Source organism: Oncorhynchus tshawytscha, linkage group LG22 (assembly GCF_018296145.1).
Source record: "Oncorhynchus tshawytscha isolate Ot180627B linkage group LG22, Otsh_v2.0, whole genome shotgun sequence".
In the NCBI taxonomy this organism is placed as follows: domain Eukaryota; kingdom Metazoa; phylum Chordata; class Actinopteri; order Salmoniformes; family Salmonidae; genus Oncorhynchus; species Oncorhynchus tshawytscha.
In genome coordinates this window covers 44,262,029-44,270,162 of record NC_056450.1, presented here as the reverse complement: position 1 = coordinate 44,270,162, position 8,134 = coordinate 44,262,029, and positions in this window count along the sequence as shown.

The window sequence follows — 8,134 nt, the reverse complement described above, 5'->3', positions numbered from 1 at the left end:
TTGACTGGTTAGAGTCAGACAGAATGCAATACTGTATAAGTGCAGAGGTTGACTGGTTAGAGTCAGACAGAACACAATACTGGTATAGTGCAGAGTTGGACTGGTTCGAGTCAGACAGAACTCAATAACTGTATAGTGCAGAATTGACTGGTTAGAGTCTGACGAATGCAATACTGTATAGGGCAGAGTTGACTGGTTCGAGTCAACCAGAACACAATACTGTATAGTGCAGAGTGACTGGTTGAGCAGACAGAACACAATCTGTATAGTGGCAGAGTTGACTGGTTGATTAAGACAGAATCAACTCCTGTAATATTCGAGTTGACTCTGGATATAGAGTCGGACAGAACACAATATTTATAGTGCAGATTTGAACTGGTTAGAGTCAGACAGATGCAAACTGTATAGTGCAGAGTTGACTGGTTAGAGTCGACAGAACACAATACTGTATAGTGCAGAGTTGACTGGTTATCTAGTCAGACAGAACCAATACTGTATAGTGCAGATTGACTGGTTGAGTCAGACCAGAACACAAATACAGACAGAACAGTTTGTCCTGGTTGTACTGGTTAGAGTGAGACGAACGTTCATCTGGTTACAGTCAGAACAGTTTTTGAATTGGTTTGAGTCAGACAGAACGTTGATTGGTTCAGTCAGAACAGTTGATTGTTAGTAGTCAGTCAGAACAGTTGATTGGTTAGATTCAGTCAGAACAGTTGATTTGGTTATGAGTGAGACAGAACAGTTGATGGTTAAGTCAGTCAAACAGTGTGATTGGTTAGAGTCAGACAGTTTTGCTTGGGTTACATTTCAGACAGAACAGTTGATTGGCGTTGTCAGTCAGAACAGTTTTGATTGTTTAGAGTCAGACAGAACATCTGATTGTTTAGAGTCAGACAGAACACGTTGATTGGTTAGAGTCAGACAAGTTTGATTGGTTAATGAGTCAGACAGAACAGTTGATTTGGTTTACGTCAGAACATTTGATTGGTTAGCAGTCCAGTCAGAACAGTTTTGATTGGTTGAGTCAGAACAGTTGATTGGTTATGAGTCAGACAGACAGTTGATTGGTTACAGTCAGACAGTTGATTGGTTAGTCAGAACGTTTGATTGGTTATGAGTCAGTCAGAACAGTTGATTGGGTTACAGTCAGAACAGTTTGATTGGTTAGAGTCAGACAGAACAGTTGATTGGTTGAGAGTCAGACAGAACGTTGATTGGTTAGATCAGATCCAGACAGTTGGGGTGGTTTACAGTCAGACAGAACAGTTGATTGGTTACAGTCAAGAACAGTTTGACTGGTTAGAGTCGCAGAACGTGATTGGTTAGAGTCAGATACAGTTGATTAGGTTAGAGTCAGACAGAACAGTTTGATTGTGGTTTAGTCCGACGAACAGTTGATTGGTTAAGTCAGTCAGAACAGTTGATTGGTTACAGTCAGAACAGTTGATTGGTTAGAGTCAGACCAGAACAGTTGATTCGTTTACAGTCAGACAGACAGTTGATTGGTTTACAGTCAGAACAGTTGACTGGTTAATGTCCAGACAGAACAGTTGATTGGTTTACGTCAGACAGTGTGATTGCTAGAGTGCCGACAGAACCATTGATTGTTAGAGTCAGACAGAACGTTGATTGGTTAGAGTCAGTCAAACAGGTGATTGGTTACATCGACAGAACATTTGATTGGTTACGTCAGACAGTTTGACTGGTTAATTCAGACAGAACCAGGTTGATTGGTTACGTCCGAACAGTTGCTTGGGTTAGAGGTCAGTCCACCAACACATAACAGTTTGATTGGTTAGAGTCAGTCAGAACAGTTGATTGTTAGAGTGAGACAGAAATGTTGAATGGTTAGAGTCCAGTCAGAACAGTTGATTGGTTATATCAGAACGTTTGATTGGTTAAGTCAGACAGAACATTTGATGGTTGTCAGTCATGTAACAGTGTGATTTTTAGAGGTCGACAGAACAGTTTGATCTGGTTAGAGTCAGACATAACGTTGATTGTTCAGAGTCAGAAACAGTGTGATTGGTTAGAGTCGGACAGAACAGGTTGATTGGTTTACAGTCAGATAACAGTTTGATTGGTAGAGTCTCAGTTCAGAACAGTTGATTGGTTAGAGTCAGAACAGTTGATGGTTAGAGTCAGACAGAACATTTGATTGTTACAGTCAGGAACACTTTTTGATTGTTGTCCAGACAGTTGATTGGTAGAGTCAGTCAGAACATGTTGATTGGTTTACAGTCAGAAACAGTTGATTGGTTAGCGTCAGACAGAACAGTTGATTGGTTTAGAGTCAGACTGGAACAGTTGATTGGTTACAGTCAAACAGTTTGATTGGTATCAGAGTCATACAGAACAGTTTTTATTGGTTACAGTCAGACAGACAGTTGAATTGCGTTCAGTCAAACAGTTGACTGGTTAGAGTCAGACAGAACAGTTGATTGGTTTTAGAGTCGAACATGTGATTGGTTCGAGTCAAGACAGAAACAGTTGATTGTTAGTCAGACAGAACAGTTGATTTTGGTTAGAGTCAGTCAGAACATTTGATTGTTCAGTCCAGAACAGTTGATTGGTGTAGAGTCAGACAGAACGGTTGTTGGTGTACAGTCACGAACAGTTTTGATTGGTTACAGTCATGAACAGTTTGACTGGTTAATGTCAGACAGAACGTTTGATTGGTTAGAGTCGAAGCAGTTGATTGGTTAGGTCAGGACAAACCAGTTGATTTGTTATATTCAGACAGAACAGTTGATTGGTTAGAGTCCAGTCAGAACGTTTGTTGGTGTAGAGTCCGAACAGTTTGATTGGTTAGAGTCAGTCAGAACCTTTGATTGGTTATAGTCATACAGAACAGTTGATTGGTACAGTCAGACAGAACGTTGATTGTACAGTGCCGACGAGTTGACTGGTTCAGTCGACAAACAGTTTGATTGGTTGCAGTCAGAACGTTTTGATTTGGTTAGAGTCAGACAGAACAGTTGATTGTTACAGTCAGACAGAACATTGATTGGTTAATTCAGACAGAACAGTTTGATTGGTTAGAGTCAGTCAGAACAGTTAGTTGGTTACAAAGTCGACAGTTCTGATTGGTTAAGGTCAGTCAAACAGTTGATTGGTTAGAGTCCAACAGAACAGTTGATTGGTTAAGTCAGACAGACAGTTGATTGGTTAGAGTCAGAACAGTTGACTGATCGAACAAGAACAGTTGATTGGTTTAGAGTCAGTCATAACAGTTTGATTGGTTATAGTCATACAGCACGTTGATTGGTTGTACGTCCAGACATGAACAGTTGATTGGTTACAGTCCCCAGAACAGTTGAACTGGTTACAGTCAGCAGAAAGTTGATTGGTTGCAGTCAGAACATTTGAGTTGGTTAGAGTCAGACAGAACAGTTTTGATTTGGTTAGAGTCGAACAGAACATTTGTCATTGATTGGTAGAGTCGACGAACAGTTGATTGGTTATAGTCAGAACGTTGATTTCTTATGAGTCAGACAGCACAGTTTGATTGGTTAGAGTCAGAACAGAACAGTTTGAATTGTTTATGACTCCAACAGAACAGTTTGATGGTTACAGTGTCGTCAGAACAGTTGATTTGTTTGAGGTCAGAACAGTGTATACAGGTTAATAAGTCAGTCAGACATGTGATTGTTTAGAGTCAACGGATACAGTTGATTGGTTTAGAGTCCAGACAGAACAGTTTGATTGTTTTACAGTCAACAGAACACGTTGACATTGGTTACAGTCAGAACTGTTGATGTTTTACAGTCAGACAGATACAGTTCTTGCTGTTTGTCAGTCAGAACAGTTGATTGGTTTAGATTCAGACAGAACAGTTGATTGGTTAGAGTCCAGACAGAACAGTTGATTGGTTAGAGTCAGTCAGAACAGTTGATTGGTTACAGTCAGAACGGTTGATTCAGTCAGACAGAACAGTTGATTGGTTTGGCAGAGTCAGACAGAACAGTTGATTGGTTACAGGCCGAACAGTTGACTGGTTAGAGTCAGACAGAACAGTTGATTGTGGTTAGCAGTCAGAACAGTTGATTGGTTGAGAGTCAGACAGAACAGTTGATTGGTTAGAGTCAGACAGAACAGTTGATTGGTTAGAGTCAGATTCGAGAGACAGGTTGATTGGTTGAGAGTCAGAACAGTTGATTGGTTAGGGGTCAGTCAGGAACAGTTGATTGGTTAGAGTCAGACAGAACAGTTGATTGGTTACAGTCAGACAGACAGTTTGATTGGTTTTGCAGTCAGAACACTTGATTGTTAGAGTCCGACAGAACAGTTGATTTGGGTTAGATTCAGACAGAAATTGATTTAGAGCTCCAGACAGAACAGTTGATTGGTTTAGAGTCAAACAGTTTGATTGTTAGAGTCGACAAACAGTTGATTGTTACAGTCGACAGCACAGTTGATTGCGTTACAGTCAGAACAGTTTGACTGGTTTATGTCAGACAGAACAGTTTGAGTGGTAGAGTCAGAACAGTTATTGGTTAGAGTCAGACAGAACGTTGATTGGTTTAGATCAGACAGAACAGTTGAGTGGTCTAGAGTCAGTCAGAACAGTTTATTGGGTTTGAGTCGAGACGTGCTTGGTTAGAGTCAGTCCGAACAGGTGGATTGTTAGAGTCAGACAGAACAGTTGAATTGGTTACAGTCAGACAGAACGTTTGATTTGTTTACAGTCAGACAGTTGCGACTGTGTTACAGTGGACTCAGAACAATTGGTTAGAGTGCAGTCAGAACAGTTTGATTGGTTAGAAGTCAGATTACAGTTTCACTAGTTGATTAGATCGATGAACAGTTGGTGAATTTAGCCAGTCAGACGACAGTTGATTGGTTAGAGTCAAAGAAACCAGTTGATTAGGTTGAGAGTCAGACGAGAACAGTTGATTGGTTAGGAGTCAGACAAGAACAGTTGATTGCTTTGAGTCGAGACAAGAACAGTTGATTGGTTACAGTCGGTCAGAACAGTTGATTGGTTAGAGAGTCAGAACAGTTGATTGTTGTGAGTCGGTCAGAACAGTTGGTGTGCCAGAGTCAGACAGAACGGTTGGTTGCTAGAGTCAGAACAGAACAGTTGGTGGTTAGAGTCCAGGCAAGGAACAGTTGATTGCTAGAGTCAGTCAGAACAGTTGATCGTTAGAAGTCAGAACGAGCTGGATTAGTTGTGAGCCAGTCAGAACAGGGTGGTGGGTGCAGAGTCAGATCAGAAACAGTAGATTGGTTACAGTCCAGAGCAGAACAGTTCGATTGGTTACAGTCAGAACAGTTGGCCAGTTTACAGTCCGACAGAGGCAGCTGATTGAGTTGCAAAGTCAGCGAAACGGGTGGTGGTTAGCGTCCAGAACAGAACAGTTGGGATTGGTTAGAGTCAGACAGAGACAGTTGATTGGTTAGAGTCAGACCAGACAGAGTTGATTAGGTGCCTGATGAGACAGAGGCAGTTGATTGGTTATCCAGTCAGAACAGTTGACTGGTTACAGTCAGACAGAACAGTTGATTGGTTTGCAGTCAGAACAGTTGATTGGTTAGAGTCAGACAGAACAGTTGGATTGGTTAGAGTCCAGACAGAACAGTTGGGATTGGTTTGATCAGCCAGAACAGTTGATTGGTTAGAGTCAGAACAGTTTGGATTGGTTAGAGTCAGACGCACAGTTGATTGGTTAGAGTCAGACAGAACAGTTGATTGGTTGAGTCAGACAGAACGGTTGATTGGTTACAGTCAGTCAGAACAGTTGATTGGTTAGAGTCAGAACAGTTGATTGGTTAGAGTCAGTCAGAACAGTTGATTGGTTCAGAGTCGAGACAGAACAGTTGATTGCGTTAGGAGTGAGACAGAACAGTGCCCGATTCAGACTTTTCTGATCGGAGCAGAACGGTTGATTGGTTACAGTCAGAGCAGTTGGCCAGGTTACGGTCGAGCCCAGAACGAGTTGGGATTGGCTGCAGCCGTGAACAGTTTGATTGGTTAGAGTCAGACAGAACAGTTGATTGGTTAGAGTCAAGAACAGTTGATTGGGTTACAGTCTGAACAGCTGACTGGTTAGAGTCAGACAGAACAGTTGATTGGTTAGAGTCAGAACAGTTGATTGGTTAGAGTCAGACAGAACAGCTGTGGTTTAGAGTCAGACAGAACAGTTGATTGGTTACAGTCAGGCAGAACAGATTGATTGGTTACAGTCAGAACAGTTGACTGGTTAAAGTCAGACAGAACAGTTGATTGGTTAGAGTCAGAACAGTTGATTGGTTAGAGTCAGTCAGAACAGTTGATTGGTTAGAGTCAGACAGAACAGTTGGTGGTTAGAGTCAGCAGAACAGTTGATTGGTTAGAGTCAGACAGAACAGTTGATTGGTTAGGAGTCAGACAAAGAATGCTGGATTGGGTTAGAGTCAGTCAGAACAGTTGATTGGTTAGAGTCAGACAGAACAGTTGATTGGTTAGAGTCAGTCAGAACAGTTGATTGGTTAGAGTCAGTCAGAACAGTTGACTGGTTAGAGTCAGACAGGAGCAATTTGATTGGTTAGAGTCAGACAGAACGGTTGATTGGGTAGGAGTCAGACAGAACAATTGTTGGTTACAGTCGAGTCAGAACAGTTGATTGGTTAGAGTCAGAACAGTTGATTGGTTAGAGTCAGTCAGAACAGTTGATTGGTTAGAGTCCAGACAGAACAGTTGATTGGCCCAAGGTGCAGAGTCGTCAAAACAGAAGTCAGAACAGTTGATTGGTTAGAGTCAGTCAGAACAGTTGATTGTTAGAGTCAGACAGAACAGTTGATTGGTTAAGTCAGACAGAACAGTTGATTGGTTAGAGTCAGAACAGTTGATTGGTTAGAGTCAGTCAGAACAGTTGATTGGTTAGGAGTCAGGAGCAATTTGATTGGTTACAGTAAACAGAACGGTGGTGTTACAGTAGAGCAGTTGACTGAATTTTACAGTCGAACAGAACAGTTGATTGGTTGAGTCAGTCAGAACAGTTGATTGGTTAGAGTCAGAACCAGTTGATTGGTTAGAGTCAGTCAGAACAGTTGATTGGTTAGAGTCAGACTAGAGCAGTTGATTGGTTACAGTCAGACAGAACAGTTGATTGGTTTCACAGTCAGAACAGTTGACTGGTTACAGTCGGAGACAAGAACAGTTGATTGGTTTGCAGTCAGAACAGTTAGATTGGTTAGGAGTCAGACAGAACAGTTGATTGGTTAGAGTCAGACAGACGCAGTTGATTGTTAGAGTCGAGACAGAACGGTTGATTGGTTAGAGTCAGAACAGTTGATTGGTTAGAGTCGACAGAACGTTGATTGAATTTGATCAGGTGAGCAGTTGTTGTTGAGAGTCAGACAGAACAGATTGGTGGTTCAGTCAGTCAGAACGTTGATTGGTTAGAAATTCAGAACAGTTGATTGGTTTAGAGTCAGTCAGAACAGTTGATTGGTTAGGGAGTCGGAACAGAACAGTTGATTGGTTAGAGTCAGACAGAACAGTTGATTGGTTAGAGTCAGACAGAACAGTTGATTGGTTACAGTCAGTCAGAACAGTTGATTGGTTAGAGTCAGAACAGTTGATTGGTTGAGAGTCAGTCAGAACAGTTGATTGGTTAAGTCCAGACAAGAACAGTTGATTGGTTAAAGTCCAGACAAAACAGTGATTGGTTACAGTCAGACAGAACAGTTGATTGGTTACAGTCAGAACAGTTGACTGAATTTACAATCCAGACAGAACAGTTGATTGGTTGCAGTCAAACAGTTGATTGGTTAGAGTCAGACAGAACAGTTGATTGGTTAGAGTCAGACAGAACAGTTGATTGGTTACAGTCAGAACAGTTGACTGGATTGAAATTCAGACAGAACAGTTGATTGGTTAGAGTCAGAACAGTTGATTGGTTAGGGTCAGACAGAACAGTTGATTGGTTGGAGTCCAGACAGAACAGTTGATTGGTTAGGAGTCAGTCAGAACAGTTGATTGGATTACAGTCAGAACAGTTGATTGATTAGAGTCCAGACAGAGACAGTTGATTGGTTACAGTCCAGACAGAACAGTTGATTGGTTAGTTTCAGTCAGAACAGTTGACTGGTTAGAGTCAGTCAGAACAGTTGATTGGTTAGAGTCAGAACAGTTGATTGGTTAGAG